General features: G+C 50.7%; 1 protein-coding gene across 8 annotated transcripts in view; it reads right to left on the bottom strand.

The window, feature by feature from the left end:
- Positions 1-24,693, bottom strand: part of MSI2 (musashi RNA binding protein 2) — a 393,052-nt gene that overhangs the window by 207,384 nt on the left and 160,975 nt on the right. The gene's annotated exons all lie outside the window — the stretch shown is intronic.

Below are 24,693 nucleotides of genomic sequence, written 5' to 3'. Positions count from 1 at the left end.
CACGCAGTAATTTTAGGGATACGGCTCAACCTCAAATTATCAGGTTACAGATGGGACCTGTGGTGCCCATTGCCGGGGCAGCAGGCCTCATGAGCTGTCACGAGATGCCCCCAAAACCAGGAAGGTGGCACCACAGGCACTATGTGCACGGGTGAGAAGCCCCTTGGTCAGGACTAGCCAGGAGGTTCTGGTCCACATCTGCCACGCAGGAGTCCCCTCCTCTCTGAGGTTAAACCCTGTGCCCAAATCCCACTTCCTCACATCTCAGCTGTGTCAGCTGAGGGCAGGACGTGAACCTCTCCCCAGGTCCTCATCAGTGAAACAGGCATGAGGACAGTACCAGCCTCATGGGGGCGGGTAGGAGAAATGGGTAGGATGGTGCCCAAGTAGTGTGTGGCTCAGGGCCTGGCATGTTGTGGGCACTCAGTAAATGGTAGCTGTTCCAACTGCAAAAATGAGAGAAATCAGGCCTTCTCTCTACAGATCAGAACCCTCTTAGAGACCAGCCTTTTCAAGAACAACATCCCCCTTTGTTCTTTCAATCTAAGTCCAGAAAAGACAGTCCACATTTAATGATCCTAATCTAAGAAAGTGTGCAGATGATCACGACAATAACTTGTCTGCCCCTCAAGAGTCCGCAACACACAGGTCGGGGGTCTCTGGCCTACGGTGGGACACACATAGCCAGGAGGCAGAGGTCTGGTTTCGAGACTTGATTCTGCCAGCGGTAGGCAAGGCAGTCCTGGGCAAGTCATTTTCCCTCTGGCAGGATGGACACAGGCCCCTGGGGCCCCTTCCAGCTAAGAGTGTGCACCTGCTCCCCATCTGGAGGAGAGGGTCCCTGTCTCCCAGTGAAGAGGAGGGAAATGCATGATGCATTGTCTAGAGCCAAGGTGGAGATGGCCGGAATCTCCCAGCCGGACCCCAGCTGGACAAACCTCCACTGAGCGTCTAGGGAAGTCGCTACGCTGGTTTGCAAGGTGCTGACCATGGAAGCCCTTACCATGCCCTCTACCTGGAGCCTGATGAAGGGGGTGTGGTCAGAGGGGCCCACCTCCAGGTCAGGTGGATGTGCGCACACAGGAGAGCTACTCTCCAGGCAAGAAGGATAGGGCATCACTGTTGGTCACAGTCAACAAAGCTTGGAGGGGTCCAGGCTTCTCATTTTCACAACCCCCAGATCCCTCAGTGCTCTTCTTCCCCCTGAGAAGCTGGGACCAGAGAGCCAGCTAATAGAAGTGACAGATTGCACTTGTCCCTTCCCTCTTTCTGAAAGGCCCAAAGTGCCCCTGCTGGGCAGCAGTTCTGAAAAGTCTTAAAGACTGTATGCAGCCCTATAAGGAGGCGAGGAGGAGGAAAGTTGGCCAGGCCAGACAGCTGTGCCAATTTCACTGTAATTCCCGAATCACACATCTGCCTTCCTAAGGCTCTGCATCTTCAACATCCCACCTTAAATCGCAGAGAGAAGCAAAACAGCCAAGCAATTTTCTCTGCTGGCCTCGGCAGAGGTACAAGCAGGCGAGAAAGAGATAAGGGACCCGTCCTCTGCGAAGATCCAGCAACAGCTACAGGATCTCCGCTCTTGGAAAAAGGGCAAAGTGTCTACTGTTCAGAGACGGGAGGCCCAGACTGCTGCTGCTGCAGAGATGTCACAGGACAGGCGCCATGGACGCGACCGCTCGCGGAAGGTCCTTGGGCGTCCACTACGGGCAGATCGGCCCGCTACTTCGGAAATAACAACCAGCTCTTTGAAGGAGCCTTCCTCAAACACCATCATTCATGTCTGAGGACTGACTTCCTCAGCTAAGGATCTCATTTGCGCACTCCAGAACAAGACTGTCTGCCAAGGAGATTGAGCCTTCTCCATAAAATCCCTACCGTAAGTGTGCACCCACATATGCACGGACACACCCACACTCTCACACATTTACACACTCAAAACCATGCCACGGACACTACTGTCTGGCAGACAGTTTTGGGCCCTCCTGGTTCAAAAGATTGTCAGGATCTTAAGCAAAGGAAGCTTAAGTCTAAATACCTGGCCCTCAATGAACTCCCCAACACTTTGCTCCTTCTGGACACTGACCTGCACCGTACAACCACCCATCTCCCCAATCTTCTTAACCATCCATCTTCCTGGATTCGTAACAGTGAGGAAGCTTCATGGAGCCCAAGGAGAACTAAGAGGGTAGAAACAGCACCAGCACCTGCCAGGCTATCCGATCCCTACGCTGAGCCATCCAAGTTCCCTCTTCTCCCAGCTAAGCCTCAGGAAAGGAGAGAAGAAAAAGTGAAGGTTTGGGGGAAAGTGGAAAGCCTACCACAACAAAACAATACTCTATTATTTCCTCCGAGTATATAGGAAAGTACATAAATGCACAGAAAAGGCTCTGTATGAATGAATATTCACCAAAATGATAAAAGCAAGTTCGGGGTGTAGGGATGAGGAACAGGGAAGGGGAGTAAACTGTCCAAAGGGAATTCACCTTTTCTACAGGTCTTCATTTTTCCCAAGGAGACTGTCTTCCTGTGTTACTTTATGTAATTTAACAAAGCTTTTTTTCCCTTTCTTTAAGCTGGGGGATGCCATTTCCAGTTGCTGCTCTAGCCCCAGAAGGAAATAAATCTTTTTCCTCCCTCTCATTTTTCCTCTTGAAGAGGGAAAAGGAAACCCTGTTCCCTCTAATGTTGAATTTGCTGAAGGTCAAACTCTAGTGCCTATAAACTTTGATAACGTCTCCATAATTTACTATTTTTTTACAGGCTCTATAGCTTTTAATAGCAAAAGTGAGTAATTCTTCACTTTTCATTTGCAGCATGGGAAGGGAGAAAAATCTGCCGTGTCTGACGTGTCTGCACTTAAAACACTTCATTTTCTTCTCTAGTCAGTAAGTGAACTAGAAATTACTTCTTGCAAACAGATGCAAAGGTCTATGATGGACACACAAAGTATGTGTCTATGATCAAGCCTGGGCAAAGCCGAGGAAAACGAAGGCAGCCATCCAGAGGGCAGTTAGCACCCTGCAGCAGCCGAGGTACACCTTATGAAATGTATCTCTGCTGGTCTACAAAGTCACAGATTTCTTTGGTCATCAACCAATTAAAAAACAAAAAAACAACCCCCCCCCAGCAACCCCAGTCCTTCATAGATGTGAAAACAATTCCAAAGTGGGGGAGACCTGTTACTCTGGGACTATAGACAAGGACGTGGGTGAGAAGGGATGGAGGTGGAGATGAGACAGGGAGAAAGCATGGCAGCCTCACCCCTCCCAAGAGGGGCCTCACCCCAAGCAGGAGGAGGCTGAGTGAGTGCACCTGGCACCCACACGGGTACTACGTGTGCATTCCTGTAAATCAGGAGCCGTGACGGGGGCACACAGGATGGGTGGGTGGTATTGGCATTGGCGCATCACGAAAAGGGCATCGGCCTGGGAGTCAGATATCTGCGTTTCCACCCTAGCTTGGCTTTCAGTCAACAACCCAATAATGAAGCCTTTATTGATGACAAAGGCTATTTAACATTTACTAAGCACTTATTTCCTGGGTGCCAGACTCTGCACGCATGATCTCGGTTGACCCTCTCTCCGCTTCTCCACTCATTCCTAACCGTGACCCCCCATTTTGCAGAAGAGGAAGTTGAGGCTCAGAGCCGCTATGCAGAGGCCAGCCCAATGTCCAAGCCAGTAAATGGCTGATGGCACCATGACCGTGCCACCTCAACCTCTCTAGGCTTCTTTTTCTACTCCTCACCTGGTTTTGAGGCTCCCAGAGCCAACACAAAGTCCTTATAGAGACAGCCAAGTATGACCGTTCCTCGAGCCATGAGAACCTTGGAGCAAGCACGCCTCTGCCCCAAAGACATGAAAGCCGAACAGGCTGTCCTGGACCTCACAGATCCATTCCTCACCCCTCCCCAAGCCACACCCCCCACCCCGGCTTTCTGCAACAGGGAAGCAGCATGAGATTTTTCTTACTAACCGTTTCGATAGCAGAAATCCATGTTCCCCGCCGTCGTGTCGTTCTACTGGGGGTGAGGGAGCTGCGAGGGGGTGAGGGGGGACCCGCTCCACAAACCCACGGGCAGGGTCCCTGCCAAAATCCACCGCACACTGTCTTCCTGTTTATTTTGCCCCACGGATGATTTTTAAAGCTTTTTAATTGTCCTTAATAAATTACCTACACGCACACGATTGTTACAATAGTTTCATTAATTTTTCTCGGTGCATCTAAGCTGTTTATCACAGAAGTGTTAATGGAAAAGAAAAACATGCCAGGCAGGCTCTTTCTCACACACTCTGGGCTTAGGCAAATTAATGCTTGTGGGACTGCTTTCCCGCACCACAAACAATTAGAGACATATTTTACTTCACCGCAGCAAATCGGCTTTCAGCAAGGCCAGGAAGAGTATGGCCACCAGAGAGCCCTGGAACCGCCTGCTCTGGATCCGGCACACAAACGCCTGCCTCGTGTTCCGTAACTTGTAACTTTACCTCCGCCCTCAGTCGGCTGAAACCTACACTGAGAGTCTAGTAGTTCACTGCTTGCCCCACACCAACCAGGAGAGGCGTGCCAGTGATGTTTCAGATGACGCGCTTCTTGGTATTTCAGGCTTTGGACCAGAAGTCAATGATCAGGGGGACGGGCAAGAGCATGAAGATGGCCAGAATTGACATTCTGGAGGCTAAGCAACAAGGAGCAGAGGAGGTGGGCCCTGGGCTCAGGCAATCAACAGGGGACTGATTGTCTGGCCTCCCAGGGGCTGGAGGAAAAGGGCATAGAGGCTGCTGGGAGCGTAGCTATAAAACCTGAGACGGCCTATGTCATTCCACACACTCACCATCTGACCGAGAGCTCGGCAGGACAGCTGGGTCAGCTGGGCCTTACTCATGTGACAGCAGGCTCGGACAAAACATGGACCAGCCCTCCACAACCAATCCGTCTGTCCAGGGGTCCCCCTTCCCGAGCAGGGGGCTTTAAAATTTAGAACAAACTGCCGCAGCTGGCTTCAGAGTTGCTAAGGGTGACGGTCAATCTCCTTGGAGCAAATGGATTTGTTGGATTCAGGGTTTATGAATCAACATGGCATCAAAGCATATGTGAGTGCAGCTAAACAATGAAGTCCAAAGCTTCAAGGCGTGGCCCACTCTGATCCTGGCGCTTCTTCCCAAAAGGCTCATTTCTTGCCACACCAGATTACTTGGTGTTCCCCTAACACACTTTTGCCCAAGTGGGTTCTCCTTGCCAGAAAAGTTCTTCCCATTTTCATCTGTCCTATCAAGCTCTTGCTCACCCTTCGGATTCCAGATGGAGTCACTCAGAATCAATGATGCTCCTACAGCACGTGGACCCATCGCTTTTACAGCCTAGTGGGCACCTGAAGAACATTCCCTGAGTTGAATGGATGCTCACCCTTTTCTCTAACTGGTGTCCCTCGTGGTGCCTACACTCCAGTAACTGACTAGGTCCTCAAGGAGGGGCCCCAACTGAGAGCACCTCTCCAGGGCCTAAAGGGCTCACCTCCAGGGGAAAACACCCATTCTGTGTGCTTGGCACCTCTGACGTGGAAGCCCACGTGGCAGAGAGCCCCAAGGGGGGTCACGTGGGCAGGACCGGAAGAGCCCCCCAGCGCACTGAGAATAAACCCACACTCCCGAGACTGTCCTGCCCACCTCTCCACCTTCATCTCCCAGCCCCTCCTCCCCTGCTCACTCTGCGCCAGCTCCAACATCCTTCCTCCTGTTCCCTGAACTCACACAGCTTGGGCACTGCACGGGCCGGCCATCTGCCTGGAAACCCCAGTCCTTGGATGGTCCATGGCCTCGAGGCCTCTGCCCGCCCTGCCTAAACGAGCATCCTCACACGCCCAGCCCGGCCCTCAGTCCCTCTCCAACCTAACGCTCTATTCCATTTCCTCTTTACCCGGATCAATATCAGTAAGTAGCACGTTCATTTATCTTTCTTGTCTACAGTCTGACTCTCCTTTAGATTACAAACTTCACGAGAGCGAAGAGCCGGCTGTCTCGTCCACATCTCCACCCGCAATGCCCAGGACCATGCCTGCTACAAGGGAGACACCCCTAAACAGCTGTTTCACGGATGAGGGAAACTCACGCTGTCGTAGAACAAAGTTTGGTCTCCTAAAGCCCTAGAGAGAGGCTCCCTATTCTAAGAAAGTGGCGTGGTTCAGCTGAAGGCAGCCCAGGCAGCGCGGAGAGACTGGGAAGACTTGGGAATTTGGGGAGAAACCTCCGGGAGCACTGGGAAACACTCGGCATGAATGAACAAAAACTAGTTGCATGTTAATATATGCTGCCTCTGCCTTATGAACACTGTAATTTTCTTCACTAAAACACTGTCTAACAGAACCAACTCCCCTAATTACAGACGTTTGTATGCATTATAATCTTTATACAATTAAACCTACTTAAAAGAATAAATGATTAAATGCCCCCCTTGCCCTGTCACCAACCCATCCCTCCTCTACCCACCGCCACCAAAAAACAAACAACACAAGAACAACAACAACAACAAAACAAGGGTGCTGAATTAGAACGCCAAGTTGAGTTGTAGACACACAAAAATCCCAGGAAATTGAAATTCGGGCTGACACAACATTGTAGCTACAGGGGGGAAAGTCAACTTTCAACTTCAAACCCAGCATCTGACAGCTCAGCATCTGACTGCAATGTCAAATTAAAGCCTTGCGTGGATTGTACAAAATGTCTTATTCCAGGAGCAAACATCTTCCCTTGCACAGTTCATCTCCAGACAGTTCGGTGACCAGCTAAGGCTTTTCTGGCATCATCCCCGGAACAGATCACAAAAGCATCCCTGGCCCGCGGGTGTTCACCAGGGAGTCAGCGGGGACACCTCTGAAGGCAGACAGGTTTAAAGGATAAATCTCCCTTTGGGACCCTGGCTGTGCATCCTGGGGAAAACATCCATCACGGAATTTCTATGACAAAGGCCCCGATGTCAGCTACTCATCTGATGCTAACACCCCGCTTTTTAAAAATTCAGCCTCATGGAGAGAAAAAGGGGGCACCCCAGACCAGACCCATGTCCTCCTGTTTCAAGTACTGAAAGGGTCCTGTGCACAAAGCCGTGCTATCTGAACCCCCGAAGAGCTGGTGCTTGAAAAGGAGACCAGGCAGGGAGGTTTAATTACAGCCACAGAGGGGACCTGCCCCCACAGGGCCTTCTCTCATCACTCTAGATGTGCCTTGAAAAGCCCTCTTTTCTGCCTGGGCCTCATTCAGTGCCAGGCTAACCAGATGCGGTATGTGGAGGGCAAGCCAGGTCCGGGAGGTCTTCAGACAGCCAGAATCATCTTCCCACTATTCTGGGGAACAAAGTTCCCAGCACAGAAGAAGGACGGCTTAGCGGAAGGATCTGGGTCATCTTGTGGCCCTGCAGTGACCACCACTGGGCAAGGTGCACCGCCCACGCTGAGCCTCTGCGCTCTGGTCCATAAGCTGGAGGTGACAGCAGAATCTGCCTTGTAAGGCTGTTGATGGTGTAAGTTCCACGAGTAGTAGCCGTGATCATCAGGCAAAGAGTACTTGGCCATTCTTCGGGAATTCTGTAAATTTGTCAGGAATTCGGGTCCCTCGCTTGAGTCCCTTCTACAACTTGAAAGCAGAGAGGTTTGGGGAGGGGGTAAAAGGGCAGGAATCAGCAAGCACTTAGTTTCTCCTGTTTCCTTTCCCATCTCCTTCCCTGGCTCCGCGCCTTGCCCATCTGCCCCCCAGGGCTAAGCAGACGGCAGCTGCAGTTCCTTGGATGGTCCACGAGGGCACCATCGGATTTATGGCAAGACAGGCATCCAGCCTAGTTTTTCAGTGAGAACGAAAGGAAAGTGGCTGTGCTGGGCACATCCCCTTTGGCCTCTGAGGAAACTGAGGCTCAGAGAGGTGAAATGCTTTGTCCGAGGACACACAGCTAGTGGGCGATGGTGTGCAGCCTGGGACATCAAATGAGACCAACCCCACGACAGGCCTGCCTCACAGAGGGGGAACGGCTTAACTCAGAGGGCTGAGAGCAGACACAGCTTTAAGTGTCAGCTCAGCCCCTAACTTGCCCGTTGACCTCAGAGTCTCTCCTAGGCACCACGGAGGTTGGCCCTCCCACTGTTCTGTGGATCCCTGAGTCGCCGAGCTCCTGGGCTTCCCCACGGGACAGCCTGTCTGCACTCGGCCTGCAGGCACCTTCCTCGGGTGCTCCGGGTAGGGTGAGTGGTGGAGAGAGGCCGCCGGAGCCAAGTGTGCCCAACGCAGCTGCCAGGAAGTCTCATTAGTCAGCACCAACAGCTGCTGCCACGGAACACGTGGCACCAATGGGGACGCACCCGAGACGCTGCTAAACCTTGGGGGTGGGTGCAGAGCAGGCGCAGCCAAACTAAAGCAGGTTCCAGAACCTCCACGGGCTCCGTGGGGTCCTCCTCTCATCCGTGGCTCAAGCCAAAAGGCCCCCCAGCGCACGCTTCCCTCTGCCCCAGCTCGGAGCCTGGTTCCGGAGTGGGCCTGGGCATCGTCAGCCAGGTGGACAGACAGGCTGCCACAGTCACAAAGTGTCTCCAGGGGCCCTGTTTCCCAGGGCTGGGAAGGAGCTAGTCAGGTGGGAGGCAGCTCCTGCCCCTCTCAGGTTGGTTTGAAAGAATATGAGTCTCCGTGCTCACCGCCTTTCCTCACCCCCTCACGTTCCGACAAGGGCAATTTCTGTAAGCATTCTGGTGCTCTCCGGTCCTCCGCAGAGTCTGAGCATCCGAGTTCCTGCACTGTCTGCCAGAGATATCCCAGGCCCCACGGAGGCCGGCAGGAGACGCCATGCTCTACACCTGCCAGAAAGAAAGGCAGGGGAACGTGGCCCCAAGCCAGCGCCACCTCGTGCGTCCCCACCTCCACCCGGGCTCCCAGCCTTCCACGGTTCTTCAGCATCCTCTCTCCATTCTCATCCGCTCTCATCTCGGGCAACTGAACCCAGCCTGAAGAAGAGAGGACAGGAGAGGCCAGTGGAGAACAAAGCGCCCAATTCCTCCGGGGAGACAGCGAGGTGGCTAACCGGACAGGCTGCATCAATCCCTACAGAAGCCAAGGAGCCCTATGCTGTTTAAGAAACATAAATCGCCAAACAAAAACCTCTCCAAGTTCTGAAACTTGCAGCAGCTCCCCTTTAGGGAAGTGAGGTTATTCATGCTTGAAAACCAAGAAGGTAAACATCTCCAGAAGGTTCGTCGAAATTGGCAGTGAACGTGACACGGAGACGAGTTTAAAACTGGAGGCTTCAAGGGGGCCGCGTTGAGGCAGATGGAGGGGATGCTTCACTTAGATCCCTCTGCCCTAGCATCCTCCCCCTGAAGCCACCAAGCTGCTTTTCACCAAATGAAATAGCAATAAAGGAGTAATAAAAGAGACCCTGCAGGTGTCCCTTTTACCCAAAGAGACAACTATAGATACAATGACTACTGTTGCTTGTGGACCTACTGTGTGCCAGGCAACCTGCTAAGTGCTTCTCATATCCCAGTTAACCAGCATCATGCCCCTGATAACACTGAATTTACATGAATACGTTTAAATAACAACACCACTAAGGAAAATAAAGACTAGAATCAGGCTGAGAAAAGGAAAAAGAGAGCAACCCTGATAGGACACGCCTTCTGTGCCTCATGCAGGGGCTCTGTCTCACAGGATCCCCTTTTACTCAAGATGAAACAGACTCCAAGAAGCTCACAGACGTACCAAATAGCACCCTGAAGCTGAGGTTCAAAGCCAGGTCCATCTGCAGAGGTGTGTCTGCATGTTGGTGTTTATACCTCTCTTAAAAAAAACAAAAACCAACCAAACAAAAACCACCAAAACCCTACTTCCCTGCAGTTAAAACCAGGGGCAGGCTGCAGGGCGAGCAGCACAGAGAGACACTTCCCAGGGGGTTTGGACTCTAGGAGAGGCAGAGAGGAAGGCCAGACTTCACAGATACGCAAGAGCCTCAGGGCTAAAAGTCAGTGACAAATGTCTTAAGAAGCATCAGCTTTGGGCCTTGGAGGGGGTGGGCAAATCTCTTTTAATGCAGACCCACTGGGTGACAGGCTTACGCCTGCACACCATCCTCTCTGAGTGGCGGGAGGCCTCCCAGGGCTGTGGGACCCCCTCCCACTCCCTGGTCAACCATCTTGTGCACATGAACTCACCGGGACCAGGCAGGAGTGTGAGTGGCTCTGCAAACCCATCCTGGTCAGTGGAAACAAAATACAAAGACCCCATCCTCCCATCAGTGGACTGCCCGCGTCACTGCCTCCGACAAAGGGCCTGAAGATGGGGCCTGCACACACTCTGCCTTCAGGGCGGTGAGGTCCCCGCAGCCCCGGCAGAACAGCAGGGGGCAGTGTTGTTAGGAGCAAGCAGGCCGGGCCACAGCCCCCCTGACCCAGGGGGCCTCTGGCCTGAGCCTGCTTCTGTTTCCCCAGCAGTAAAGAGAGATGGTCCAGGCCCACTGCCTCACTGGTTTCTCCAGAGATGCCAGCTCTTCCCCGCACAGCCCGCGCCCCCAGCCCCTCACTCCTCACCCCGGGCGGCTGGGAAATCATGTCCACTCCCAGGGCAGAGACACATAAAGGAACAAACACACTGAGATCCAGCACCTGCACAGACTGCCATTCATCAAAGGCCCATGGCAGCAGCCCAATTAGAAATAGACCGGCTCATCTTGAAGATGACCAGCCCTTCAGCAGAGTTCTCTGGCCCTTAGCAGTGGTGTGAGCTCTGCCTCCTCTTAACCTCTTTTAGCTCAATGCCCCACAAACAGGCCAGTGCCAACCCAGCCAAGCGCAGAGAACGGTCGCGCGTGTGCACACACACACAACAAACCCGGGTAAGACTTGATAAACAGGAGCTGATTGACGTGTAGCCCAGAGAAACGGGGTCCAAAGAGGTCTCCAAGTCCCAGGGATGACAAACACAAAGCTGTTTAAAAAGGAATGAGGGGCATGGCTTCTTACACCCCGGCCGGCGCTGAGCGGAGGGGCCCAGCTGGCGACCCAGCCGGCTCCGAGGACCTTCATCTGCACATGGCATACCCATCGCCACCGCTTCAGCTCACAGCTCAGAGCAAGCCCTGCCTTGTTTCCAAGCACAGTTCAAACCGCCTCGCATGGCTTCCGGGACAAAAAGAGAGGTGATCCAAGGTTGACATAACCACCTAACTCTGGAGAGACCGGACAGGGCAGACAGCTCACCCTGATCACCACCCACAGCCAAGGACAGCCTGCTGGTATTGAGTCTCAGCCAGAAGAGACCCCCTCCCCTCCCCACCCCAAGCATCACAGGTACGAGTTTTACAGTGTGCGTCTAATTACAGGAGAAAGGCATACACACTTCCACCCAGTTATGTTCATTCAAACACATCTATGGTATCAGAGACACATGATCAACATTTATATTCCAGGGAACCAGGCATGCTAGGATCCCTTCACCTGTGGGGTTATTAGTATGGATTGAATATGTGTCCCCCTCAAAATCATATGTTGAAGCCCTAACCCCCAATGTGATGGTACTTGGAGGTGGGGCCTTTGGGAGGTGATTAGGTTTAGATGAGGTCATGAGGGTGGAGTTCTTGGGATGGGACTGGTGTCCTTATATAAGAATAGGAAGATTCTGGCGCTGGAGAGAGCTGGAGCTCTCTCTCTGCACCATGTGAGGACACACTGAGAACACAGCTGTCTGCAAGCCAGGAAGAGGTTCCTCACCACAGTCCAAAGACACACCCTCATCTCAAACTTCCAGTCGCCTTCAGAATTGTGAGAAATAAGTTTCTGTTGTTGAAGGTGCCAGTCTATGGTATTTTGTTACGGCACCTAAGCTAAGACAGTTATAGACCTCCAATTTCTCTTCATTGTTCCAACTTCCCTCTCTGGCCCTCAAACACTAACCCAGACTTTGGCCCATCCCATAAGAATCCTGGAAATTTACTCACTCACCGGATTCTTAGGAAATGCCCCCAAATCTGGGCCACCTTCTACGCTGTGAGCTCCTTCAAGACAAAGACCATTTTGCCAGTGCCGAGCACATAACCTGCAATAGCCGCCATCCATTTATAAATGCAAGTCACCTCAGGATACATCTTTGTGGTCCTGATGAGGAAGACTTGGGTTGGCCCAACTCTTTGCCCCCAGAATGTCCACTCTCTATCTAATCAGCCAAGGAGACTCTTCTGCAGGGCCCTCCCACACCCGCTGAGTCAGGCTAGGCCATAGATTGACTAGAAAATTCCACAGATTTCTGGATGTGAATCTCACCTGTCAGCCTCTACCCTGTAGAATCCCATAAAATCACACAGGCTTGATCAGATCAACCATAAATCACCAGATAAGCCAGGACCTCTGCAGCATCACCAGCAAGACAGAGGACGGGTCCTCCGATCGTGTGTCAGGAAATTGACACCGAACAGCAACTAATTGACAGTGACAACTAATAGACACCTAAGGTCTACTCAACAAGTCTCAAATAACTCAACTGCACGAACATACAACCCAATCCTCTCTGACGGAAAAGCTAAAATTCTCAGGCTCCGGTTCCAGATTGGTCTGGGCTTTCCACAGCCGTGACCTGCTCTATCTCCACGATCCTCTGATTAAACCCCTCACCTCAATTCACTTCCGTTATTTCCCCTCAAATATTGTAATTTTTAATTCCTTAGGGGGAGTCTTTTGTTTCTGTAACTGAACTGCGGCTTTCAAGCTACTCCTGAGCTTCCTGCTCCCCGCCCCCTGCCCAGTTGCAGAGCAACAGAAATTAAATGGATTCCGCTATCAGTGCTCTGCATCTCAATGATTACAGCCCGCCACCAGGAGTCAGCTTTCTGCTCCATCCCAAGAACAGGAACCCGGTTGCTAAATCCAACCCCACAGGCTCAGGAAGGAGGTGATGGAGGAAGAGGGGGTAACCGAAGGGCACAGGTAACAATTTATGGCCCCCTTGTCACTGCGGTCTTATCTCCGTGGCCAGCCCCTTCTAAGAAATGGTGCCCGTTACTGAACCCCCGGGAGGGTTGCCCCCTGGGACCCAGCCGTTTGGGGACAGGTGGCCCAGCCAGGGTGCGGAAAGATTGCTGTGGAGAGCCCGCCTCGCCCTAGGCTAAATCCTCCTCTTCTCAGCGTGTCACCCGCCAGGCGCCCTAGCTCAAACGGCCTCTAATGGTGAACAAGCAGGGAAGGGAAAGGAGGCAGTGAAGAATGAAGGCTAAACATCCTTGGAGAGACCCTTCCATGACCACCCAACCCAGACTAGGCCCCCTCTCCCACTCACAGAGCACACTGGACTTTCCCTGCAAAGCACCCACGGCCATTTAACTGCATGTGTGTATCTGTCTAATGTCAGTCTCCCCCACTAGACTAGACCCCCTGAGAGCAGACCCTGACTGCCTTCTTCCCCACAGTATCAAGCACTCAATAAATATTTATTGAATAAATAAGTATAAAAAAGAGACACTTTACCGCAGGCTACTAGAAACAGGATAATAACTTATTTTTGGTTGGGCCTCTTTGGGAATCGTTTGGTCCACGCTGCAATGCAGGGAACAGACTATATGAACTTACAGGGTTCTCTTTTTTCCTTCCCTCGTACCTCTCCTTATTTTTGACGAGGTAACATGCCAGAAAAATGTAACGCTGCCCCACACTGAAGAAAAGACAGAGCCAAGGACAAGCGTTTCAAAGCTTCATTGCAGCGAACACTGGAATTCTACCTGGGTACATGAAAGCATCCTTTCCTTCTCCCCAGCCCCTTGTGCGTGTTTCCCCCAATTCAACCCCCAATTCATCGCACTCCGTGCCAGGATCACCAGGAATGGCAGACCCACCGTCGAACCCTTCCCTGAGTTGGAATTCGAGTTTTGACCTGACACAAGCTCGTTACTGGCATCTAACAGGTGTGCCTCAGGGAGTCATCCTTCTGATAACCCAGGAGCAAAAGCCAAGAAACTTCATTTATTTATTTATTTCTACCTCATTTTGTTCCAAAAGGGATTGGAGGTGTCAGAAAAATGCCTACAGCATGATAAAAGGAGATGAGGAAATGAGTGAGGATGGGAAATAAAATAAATCCAAAAGCAAGGTTACTGCCCAAAAGTATACATCATAATTGATAAAGGCATTCCCGAGACATGAGATCGACAAGGCTCCCTTCCCAAATTCCACCCTCAACAGGAAGATGGGAAATATTTCCACTGATATTCAACAGACACTTTACCCACCCTACGAGCGTCTGGGCTTGGCCTTGGGGATTCATCCACAGGGCACACACCAGGCTCCAGGCTGCAGGTGTCTCTGATGTCCTTGAATCCCATGTCAAACACTCCCAGTTGTGGGGGAGAGGCAAGTTGCTGGAGTCAACCCAGGAGAAGGGACAGAAAGGGTAGGGGAAACGCTTTCTTCTAAAACCTGGGCATGTCAGCACTCAGCTCTGCCTGCAAAATACACCCTGTCTGACCTTGGGCAGGACTGGATGCTCTCCTCAGTCCTTCCAATTCTAAAACTTTTATGACTTTATGATTCACGGTTGTCATATTCAGAGGAGCGGTTTTATTGGAACACCCATGGCAGCCGGTAAGCTTTCACTTCCACATTCAAGCTCAGTTCTGCACGCTCTCACTCCTCTGCCTCCTGTTAGGATGGGCTGCCCACACCCAGCGGCTCCTCCATCCCAGTCTCTTAACTCTCTAAACTTCCATTCCCACGTCTGCCAACCCGCATCTTAGCAGAGCCAGGCCCAGGCCGGATATCTCTCCCCGCATCCCCCAATGTGACTTCAGTTTTCTTTTGTCCAGACTTTGCAGAGAACCCAACACCCAGGACACAAGTACAACAGTTTATCCCAGAAAATCTGTGAATGTACATTCCTCCCTCTTCTATAATCTGTTCTTAGTCCTTGTCATAACTTACTGAGCACGTATTCTACGCTACACACTGTACTGAGCCCCTTCCATGAATTCTCTCATTTAATCCTCACCACATCCCAGTAAGGTAGTTACTTCACTAGCATTCTTCTCATCTTACAGATCCGTATACTGAGACTCAGTGAGGTCAGGTCACTTTCTCAAGGCCAAGCCAGGATTCCACCCCATGTTATTTCATTCCAGAGCTCTTAACCACTGCATAGAGGTGCCTGCTTCTACAGTCCATCAGGAAATTTCCCAGTTTTAATTGCTTCATCACTCAGTTACAGGTTTTTCAGACATGCACTCCTTCCAAGAGCTAAGCCTCCACTAGCAGCACTGGGGTGCAGGGAAGCAGATGTGGGCTTCAGGGTAGAGCAGACCTGGGCTCTAATCCTTATTCAGGGCCCCAGAAGCTCTCAGAGTTTCAGTTTCCCATATGTAGAGCAGAGCTAATAAGCCCCCAGGTCTCAGGTCACAACTTGGTTATCACATGAGTCTGGCAATTCTTGGACAGATAAACAATTTTCTAGGAGGGATGAGAATACTCCCTATGCTTTGGGAAACTCCACGTAAAACATGAGTCTGTCACTCAGTCCCATCTGAAGCGCAATGACTCCATCACCAATGCCACAGGGCATTCCAGAGGAGCCATGTGTGTAACGGCACAGCCCTTAGGTCCTCCTGGCTGGGGAGGCCCCTTTAACACAGGGAAACGATTTTCTAATTAAGTGGTGTATTGACTTTATGTGCAAGAGTAGCTCAGGGGAGGATTAGAGACCCACAGAAAAGAATCACGCTGGGGCACTAAGGCCAGATCACCTTTGGTGGTCCAGCTCCCCACTATCCAGACTCTACAGAACAGTCCGAGTAATGTTTAAAAATGCTGATCATGTCATTTGTCGCTTAAAACCTTTCAGAGACTTTCCTGGCACTTAGAACACAATTCAAACTTCTTTCCACGGCTCACAGGGCTCAGTGTCACCTTCCGCCTCTGCTCCCACTCTCAGGCTCCGTCACACTTGCCTTCAGTCCTATCACAGGGCCTTTGCACTGCTGGTTCCCTTTGCCAGGATGATCATTCCCCAGATCTGCACACATCTGGCCCCTTTCTTCATTCAGGTCTTAGCTTCAAAGCCAGCTTCTGAGAGAGCCAGCTTCAAAATTAGCCCCAAGAACTCACTCTTACATTATCTGATATTATTTTATGCATATTGATTGTTTATTTGCTTGCCATCTGAATGCCTTCCCCTCAACCCTCCATGGAAATGTATGTTCCATGAAAGCAAGAACCTTGACCATCTTTTAACCCCCAGGGCCTAACACAGCACCTGGCATATCACAGACGCTCAATAAAAATTTGTTGGGAGGGAAGGAGGAGGGGGCCACAGGTATGAACAACAGTATGAGCAAAGGACAGGAGGTCCAAATGAGCACAACACATGGAGAAGACGCACTCCTTTGGGGCTGATCAACTCCAAAGACAAATACTAAAGAATCACTGCCATTAAGACTTCACGGGGAGGGTTTGCATTAGGGAGGACCATGAAACCAGGCCGGTGGGGGTGGGATGGCTGTGTACAGTAAAAAGATCCCCGGACTCAGAATTGGGGGACCTGGTTTTAAAACACAGCTTCCCCACTGTATTCGTTTCCTAGGGTGGCCACGACAAAGTACTGCCAACTGGGTGGCTTAAAACAGGAGAAATTTATTCCCTTACAATGAGGAGGCCAGAAGTCTGACATCAAGGTGTGGACGGGGCCAGTTCCTTCTGGAGGCTCTGAGGGAGAATCTGTCCTACGCCTCTTGCCCAGCTTCTGGGGGCTCCACAATCCTTGGTGTTCCTTGGCTTGTAGACGCATCACTCCAATATCTACATCCGACTTCCCCTGGAGTTCTCTCTATGTCTGTCCTCTATGTCTACATTTCCCTCTTCTTATAAAGCCATCAGACATTGCATTATAGGGCCCACCCTAACCCAGTACAACCTCATGTTAACTAATTCTACCTGCAAAGACACTATTTCCAAATAATGTTGCATTCTGAGGTTCCAGGTGAACATGACTGCCCACTCAACCCAGAGTACAATCTCACCTACAGCATCCAAGCCTTCCTTTCCCCATCATTCCACCACCCGTCTCAGATCCCTCCCCCTTAAGAGAGGGGGCGGTACCGATCCGATGCCTGTGCCATCGGAAGGAAGGCTCGAAGGCTCATCTACTTGAGCTGAGTTGAGGAGACTGCAGCTTTGCTGTGGCAGGAAGCAGAGGGCCACCGCAAGTTGGGGAGCAGAGGACAGTCCAGTAAAAACCAGGTTTAAGGGAGGTGAGTGGAAGACAGGTTAGAGCAGGAAGGAATGCGGCGAGGAGAAGCAGCAGTGAATCAGCCTGGCTTGGATGAGGACACAGCAGGCAGAGGAGACAGAGCCACTTAGCAGATAAATATCAGGAGTGAGTCAGGAAGAGCCCTCAGTAACACCACTGTTCTCCCAGACAGGAATCCGAGCAGGAGACCAGATGGGAGTGGGTGAGGTCAGTCGGAGGGGGGTGGAGGAGCGGGAGGGGAACATTCAAATGGAAATGTCTGGTGGTCGGGAGTGTGCGGAAGTCAGGTGCAGAGAGGCCTAGGCTGCAGCTGCAGGTAGACAGTGTGGAGGGGGAGGGATGGTGGCTGAGGCTGAGCATTTCTAGAAAAGGGCCAAGGGCACAAAAAGAGGCCCCGAAGCATCTCATCCCAAGGACAGACTGCCTGATTCCAGACAGGAGCATCAGAGCTCCAAATGATGGATGTGACTGTCTCCACCTAAACCCAACTCTAATGCTGCGAACAACTAGAAAAACACAAAGGGCAGAGACCTGAGAAGGGCCATGCCCCGGGGAACAGAACAGGAAACAGGGCAAGCCAGGGGAAGAGAGGCCACCGACCTGGAGCAGCCTGTCGCCGGCCCCCCTGGACCCGACACACCCTCTAAGTCACAGAGGAGGAAACTAAGATCCTTCCCGACGCTGGAACTCGTGATTTGCATCCACCAGAGCCACATTAAGTGCCTGGTAATTCAATAATTCAATTAAGAAAGCTCGATTTTTAAAAAAAAGCTTAATATTTAATGGAAGGGTTAGGAGTTGCTACACAACTCGGGGTGATTAATAGTTACAATTAAAGGCTGAACGTGTTGAGGGGAGAAAGGCAAGGCTTGATAGAAACACATGTGTGCTGCAAGGGACACAGCAAGTCACACCCACAGACTAGGGGAAGCCTCTCTCCATATTCCACGCCCCAACCAGGTGCCCAGCAGACTCTGTGCTCCAAGGGAGAGCCCTGTGGACAGAACTACCTGGCAGATTCACCCAGGTACAGCAGGACACTACTGGGGGCAGAGTGCCAAGTACGGTTCCTCCCAGCCTCCCCAACAAATCAGAGCTTATTTGCTGCAGAGCTGGCATGAAGCCCACTCTGACCTGTGGTCCCATCTTCTTTGCAGTGCAATCAAGTCTTCCAGGAGGTCGTATAAGTCAGACAAGGACTATGATTGGTCAGAAGGGAGAGGGGATGGGCTGAGCTCTGGCAAACTGCTCCAGGGGCAGCAGGGGGCTGTTTTGGCATCTCTGTCTTCTCATGTCAGGGAGACCCTCACCCCTAGACCTCCAGTATCACATGCAGAGGGTGTGTGAAAGGACAGCCACACTACGCCTGGCCTCCTGCCCCCATGGCTGCTTCTACCCGTCAATTCAATGGAAGATGTGACACCCACAGTGCAGTACTCAGGGCCTGAGTCCATGTGTGACCCATTTCACACCTGAGGGGCTGACCTGGCCAGGCTGCCACATGGCCCCACGTAGCAGGGGCCACGCCACATCCTACATGGCGGCCATTTCGAACCACAGGGCTCTGATCTCTGTGCTCAGGAGAGGCCTGGTTCTGATCCCCAAACAGCAGCCTGCCCTCCCAGGCTGTGAGTCTGTGTGGGTGACAGCAAAGCCAGGCCTTGGAGGGACTGATTGTTCAAGGCAGGAGGGTCACAGGAAGGAATGGCTCGGACACCCAAAGCAATCAGTAAGAAATAGCTTATGTTCAGTGTCAGCATGAAAACATCTTCCCCTTCTGGAGTGACTGGAGAAGGCCACACCTGTTCTTTGCTGCACCCACCTCGGGCCCACACGGGACAACCTGCTGACCAGAAACTGAAGCTCTGCAGGTACGAGATGCCCAGAGGCAGGACCGAGGTCCAGGGCAAAACAGGGTGGGCAAGGGTAATGTCCCTGGAGCTACGGGCTCACCGATTTCAATCTCTTGCCCTTCTGTTAACCAAGAGTGGTTAGTTAACTTTATAGTATTGGGGAGAGCAAGTCTAATGGGCAAGAGAATAAAGTCTCCACTCCCCAGTTGAACCAAGATGAGCTGGAACTTTCCATGAAGGCAGTAGGTATCAGGCACGCTAAAATACCCCCATCCTCATAAGGGTATCCGATGAGAAACCAACACTTACTGAGCATCTACTATGAAGAGCTGTGACAGGGATTCTGTTTAAGTTCTCTCTCCTGAGCCTGACCCCCACCAGGGGAGGGAGGGGACTATTGTCTTCACTTTTCAAAGGGAGGTAACTAAGTTCAGAGGAGTCAAGGAACTCACCCAAGGTCCCACATCCCACAAGTGCTGGCTCCCAGCCCAGGTCTGTTGACCTCAGAGCGTGAGTTCCAACAGGGGTGAGGTGTCCAGGCCCAGGACAGTGGAAGTGCCGTGCTAGGGTTGTCATGCCTCCCACCTGCTTGGTGGTGGCACTTCTACTGGCCTTCCAGCTTACCATCCTCCACTTGACCAACAGGGAAGGGGGCTGCTCTCAGTTACCACTGGATGTTGACTGGGTCTCAGCAACAGGGGGGCCTTTTATCTCTAAGAGTGGAATAAAGAACATGGTTTCCAGCTAAAGGCTTTACAGACAAGGGCACAGCAATGGAGTTTCCTTTGGTTTGTGGTCCTTGGAGGACCTTCTGCATGCCCCTCAGATGATAACCAGGGCCAAACTCAGGAAGAAGAGGCAAGCAGAACAGCCACCGCTGACCCTCTAAACAGCTGAAGCCCTGTGACTTCCATGACCAGAGAACTAGAGCCGCCTCCTGCCCTCACTCTGACCAGTCCAGCAGCGCCCCACCATGGCCTGGCCCCGCTTCTTCTAATCGCCCCAACGAGGCACAGACACCCATGGGTGAGACAATGGGCCACAGTCTCAACCCTCAGGCAAGGTGCTGCCAGGAAGGGTGATGAGTGGGTGCTCAGAGACTTTCAGCCTTGAGGAGGAGACAGACAGATGGACTCTGCTGAGGGCAGCCCCAGAGTCTCTTACGTGGCCAGATGAGGGGCGAAGAGCTGGCATAAGGAAAGTAAGTCCAATGGAAACAGCACTGTTGCCGTTAGGGGTATATGTGTTAGGTAAAGACTTGTGAGTGAATGATGAACAAATGGACCGCTGTCCTGGATCACTAGCATGTCTTGAACCCCAACGTGCCAGACCGTCAGGGTACAAAGAAGAAACCACCGTTCCTGCCCTTGAGACACATGCCCACAAGGGCGGCATCAACACCGTCATTACCGATACTGTGGGGAACCACATGAGAAGAGAAAGTGAACTTGGATTTGGCTGCAAAAATATTTAAAAGCAATACTAATTAATTATAATCACTGACATGAACTGTTTGCCATTCATGCCTAATTACCGTGCAGCAAAATGATGGCGTTTACCATTAAAACGCATCACGCTGTCACTTTGGGGTGAGTTTTCTTTGGTGGCAACAGAATTTCCAGTGAATGGGCAAACGTGTAGATACTTTTATTCACGGTCATCTGCTAACAAAACCTCCAGGCTTTGGAGGGAGTCCCGATCTTATAAATAATAATGCACGAATGATTTAAATTAACATGGTCCTGAGCACTCACTGTGTGTGAGGTCCTCTGCTAAGGACGCACATGCAGCCATCTCCTTTAAGACTCCTCATCCTATGAAGTACGTTCTACCAAACAGCAGCATTTTATAGAGAAATTAACTTGCCCAAGGTCACACAGCTGGGAAGTAATGGGGCCAAGAACTGGCAACCAGGCCCGCCTGCCTCTAGAATCCACGTTCACCACCAATATGACAACTGCAGAGGGAACGTGCAGAAAGCAAGTCGGGAAGGGCGCACACCAACATGCTAATGGGGGCTAGCTCTCAGTGAAGAGACTATAATTCTTCCTTTTGTTGAGCTATATGTACGTATTTTTTTTTTTTTAATTTATTTATTTATGGCTGTGTCGGGTCTTCGTTTCTGTGTGAGGGCTTTCTCTAGTTGCGGCGAGCGGGGGCCACTCTTCATCGCGGTGCGCGGGCCTCTCACTATCGCGGCCTCTCTTGTTGCGGAGCACAGGCTCCAGACGCGCAGGCTCAGTAGTTGTGGCTCACGGGCCCAGTTGCTCCGCGGCATGTGGGATCTTCCCAGACCAGGGCTCGAACCCGTGTCCCCTGCATTGGCAGGCAGATTCTCAACCACTGCACCACCAGGGAAGCCCTACATAATTTTTAAAATTCTACAGTATAATGAATATGAATTACAGGGGTGGGTGGGTGTTGGGGGGTTACTGCTGGGTTGGTTTGTTATTAAGGACCACAGCCACACTAGCCATGACGCTCCCTGTCCAGAAGCCAACTCAGTGGTGGGGAGGTGGCAGTCCAGGCACGCAGGGCACGAAAAATCCTTGCTGGCCATCTAGACCAACCTTCAGTGTGCTGCAGACGTCCTTGCTATCTGGCCCTAACAGATGGTCCTCACTTCATCACAGGCTCCCCAGATGCTGCGTGAGTGGATGGAAGCTCCAAAAACAGCTAGCCGGGAAGGGCCGCGGCAGCAGGAGCCACTGGACGATCAATGCAAAGATCGCCTTACAAAAACGCCTTTCCGAGAGTCTGACAACACACGATCGGCTTCCCTTCCTCTTATTGGAAGGACACGACTACGGAGGTTAATCTCTTAGACACAAAAAAGCAAAAACCTTCCAGAATCAGGGCCAGCCTCTTTCCCCAGTGATCTTAGAGCAATGCTGTGTATTTGGTGGCTGAGTAGAATAAGGCTGAAATTCACACAGGGCTAACTCAGAACGGCCCAGGTACCACTAGACAGTCCTATCCACCTGCAGCCAGGTCTGCCGGGGTCTGCCCTGGCTAGACTGAGGACACTTCTCAGATCCAGGAAGGACTGCTCCCCACTTTAGGAAGAGCCGAGTATGCTAGGAGAGGTCTCCATGACCCCACAGACAAGGGCTCTGGCTAAGTCGCTGTGTGTGGGTTGGGAGATTTCTCTTCTGGACACTCCGAATCTCCAATGCCCAGCCCTGTATCCGGCCCACAGAATGCATCACGACTGACTCACAAATATATACTAAGTGGCAAACATGTTCTTACCCAGGAGAATGGAGGGCACTCAAAATCATAGCATAAGAAGAACTCAAGTCACTGGGGCTATTTACCTTAGAAAACAGGTGATGTGACACAGGTGGGGGACAAAGGGGAACTCATAACTGTGCTTACCGAATTAAGCTTCATGATAAAGTAGCCAAAACATGGTTTGAGACCCAGCTTTTTGCTACTGAATTAATTTTTGTATGCCCCCAGAAGAGTTATTCTAAATATGGAAACAGGTTATCAGTGGTTCCCCACCCTAGCTGCATATTGAGGCTTTTAAAAATAGATGCCCAGGCCTCACCCGGTCCTACCACTTAATCCCCAGAGACAAGTCCATGAGTTTGTATTTCTTAAAAGCTCTTTAGGTAATTCTGGTACACAGCCAAATTTGAGAACCAACTGTCATATATATAGCAAACCACTGATTATATATATATATATATACAATGTATATACCTATATATATATATACATACTTATATGTGTAAATATGGCTATATTTATAGCTATATCTATACATATTAGAACACTGTTCATAATACATTAAATACAGAGTTGTTCCCCTGCAAACCTCAGAAAGCCAAAATAAGGAACTATGTGCTCATCAAAAGAGGGAAGCAGATTTTTTCCTGGAAAGTTCTTCCTTAAACCATTAAAAGCCAGTCAAAAATGGAAGTTAATGCCTTGGAGGGTTGAAAGAGATACCTAACAAATCAAACGTGGGAATATTTGGGAATATTGTGAATACTGCAAAGAAGAGATTCCCATATGGATTGGATGAACAGTATAGACTAAATAACTTTTCTCTTTAATGTAGTAACAATGACACCATAACATTTATTGACCCCCACTTCCCATCTGGCACTTTACCTATGTTGACTTGTTTAATCCTCAGAACCATTCGATGCAGAAGGTGGTTGTGCACCTTTCACTCATCAGCTGGAGAGAAGTTGCGTCCCCATCACACCTTCTACCCCAGCCAGACTACCTCCCTCACATCCGAAGAGGTCCCTATACACCTTCTCGCCTTTGCTCATGCTAGTCTCGCCCCGGAGAAATTCGGAGCTTCTTTCAATCAGAATCTTGCAAAGCAATCACAGTACCTTTCCTGGATCCCCAGCTCAGCCCCGGTTCAGCTGTGGAAGCAGAGATTTTAGAATTCTGGAGCCCTGGGCCCTGAGGGCATCTGGCACTGCTTGCTTTCGGCTTGGATGAAAGGAGTCGGCTTCCTCTTAACCCCTTCCCCAAACACTTCTCCACCAGGCCCTACTTAACTAAACCTTCACTCTATTGAAATAAAGGTTCTGTGGACTCTGAACCTTTATCTGCAAAGGTTTTTTTAATCAAATGCAGGCGTAAAACTAAAGAGATGAGGAAGGTGGTGTGCGCCCAGGGCGGTGGGCTGCAAGCCAGGCCTGGCTTTCTGCCCCCTCACAGCACTTTTGACCATCCTGAAGCCCCTCCTGCTCTGTCTGTAGCTCCCATGAAGGTGGAGACCCTGTCACAACACAGTCCCCTCGGCACCTGGTACACAAAAGCACTCCACAACTATTTATCGAATAAAGGAAATAAATTAAAATGGGCAAAGGATGAAAAACATGTCTACAGTGGGGGACAACTTGACTCTTAGAGACCTTCCAATGCAAAAACTTTGTGATTGATTGGACAAAAGTCACAAAATGGACCCTGGGCTTTACTGAGTGTGAGGCACTGTACCAGGGCCTTGGGGACACACACAAAAGCAGAGGTCTGTAGTCCCCACTGAGCTGGAAGGAAAAGATAAAACAGGGAACAAGCTGAATCTTTATCTTAAAAGAGCAATGCAAAATTTAAATAACAATAGTAATGCATTCACAAGGCAGGATGGAATTGCCAAGTGTATTATACGAAGGAAAAAAAGTCACCATTTGTCTTCAGTTATATCCTTTCTAGGACAAAACGGGTCGAAGCTAGGAACAATGATAAAAAATCCACTAAAAAATCACAACTGCTCCCTCTTGCATCTCCCTCCCACCCTCCCTATCCCACCCCTCTAGGTGATCACAAAGCACAGCTAATGTATATGTATAGCTGATGTATATGTACAGCTGATGTATATGTATAGCTGATTCACTTTGTTATAAAGCAGAAATAACACACCACTGTAAAGCAATCATACTCCAATAAAGATGTTTAAAAAATAAATAAATAAAATAAAATGAAAAAGAAAATCACAACTGAACATTCCCACTTGAAAACATTTTATCTGCAGCCATTTTTGTTTCAAGATGATGGCCTGAAACACACACTCAACTCTGGGTGGATCCTGAAACCCTCCCGATAATTCACGACTTCAAGGA

Source organism: Balaenoptera physalus (genome assembly GCF_965194825.1).
Source record: "Balaenoptera physalus genome assembly, chromosome: 20".
In the NCBI taxonomy this organism is placed as follows: Eukaryota; Metazoa; Chordata; class Mammalia; order Artiodactyla; family Balaenopteridae; genus Balaenoptera; species Balaenoptera physalus.
The sequence above is the reverse complement of the archived record's forward strand: the minus strand, read 5'-3'. Positions and strand labels throughout refer to the sequence as shown.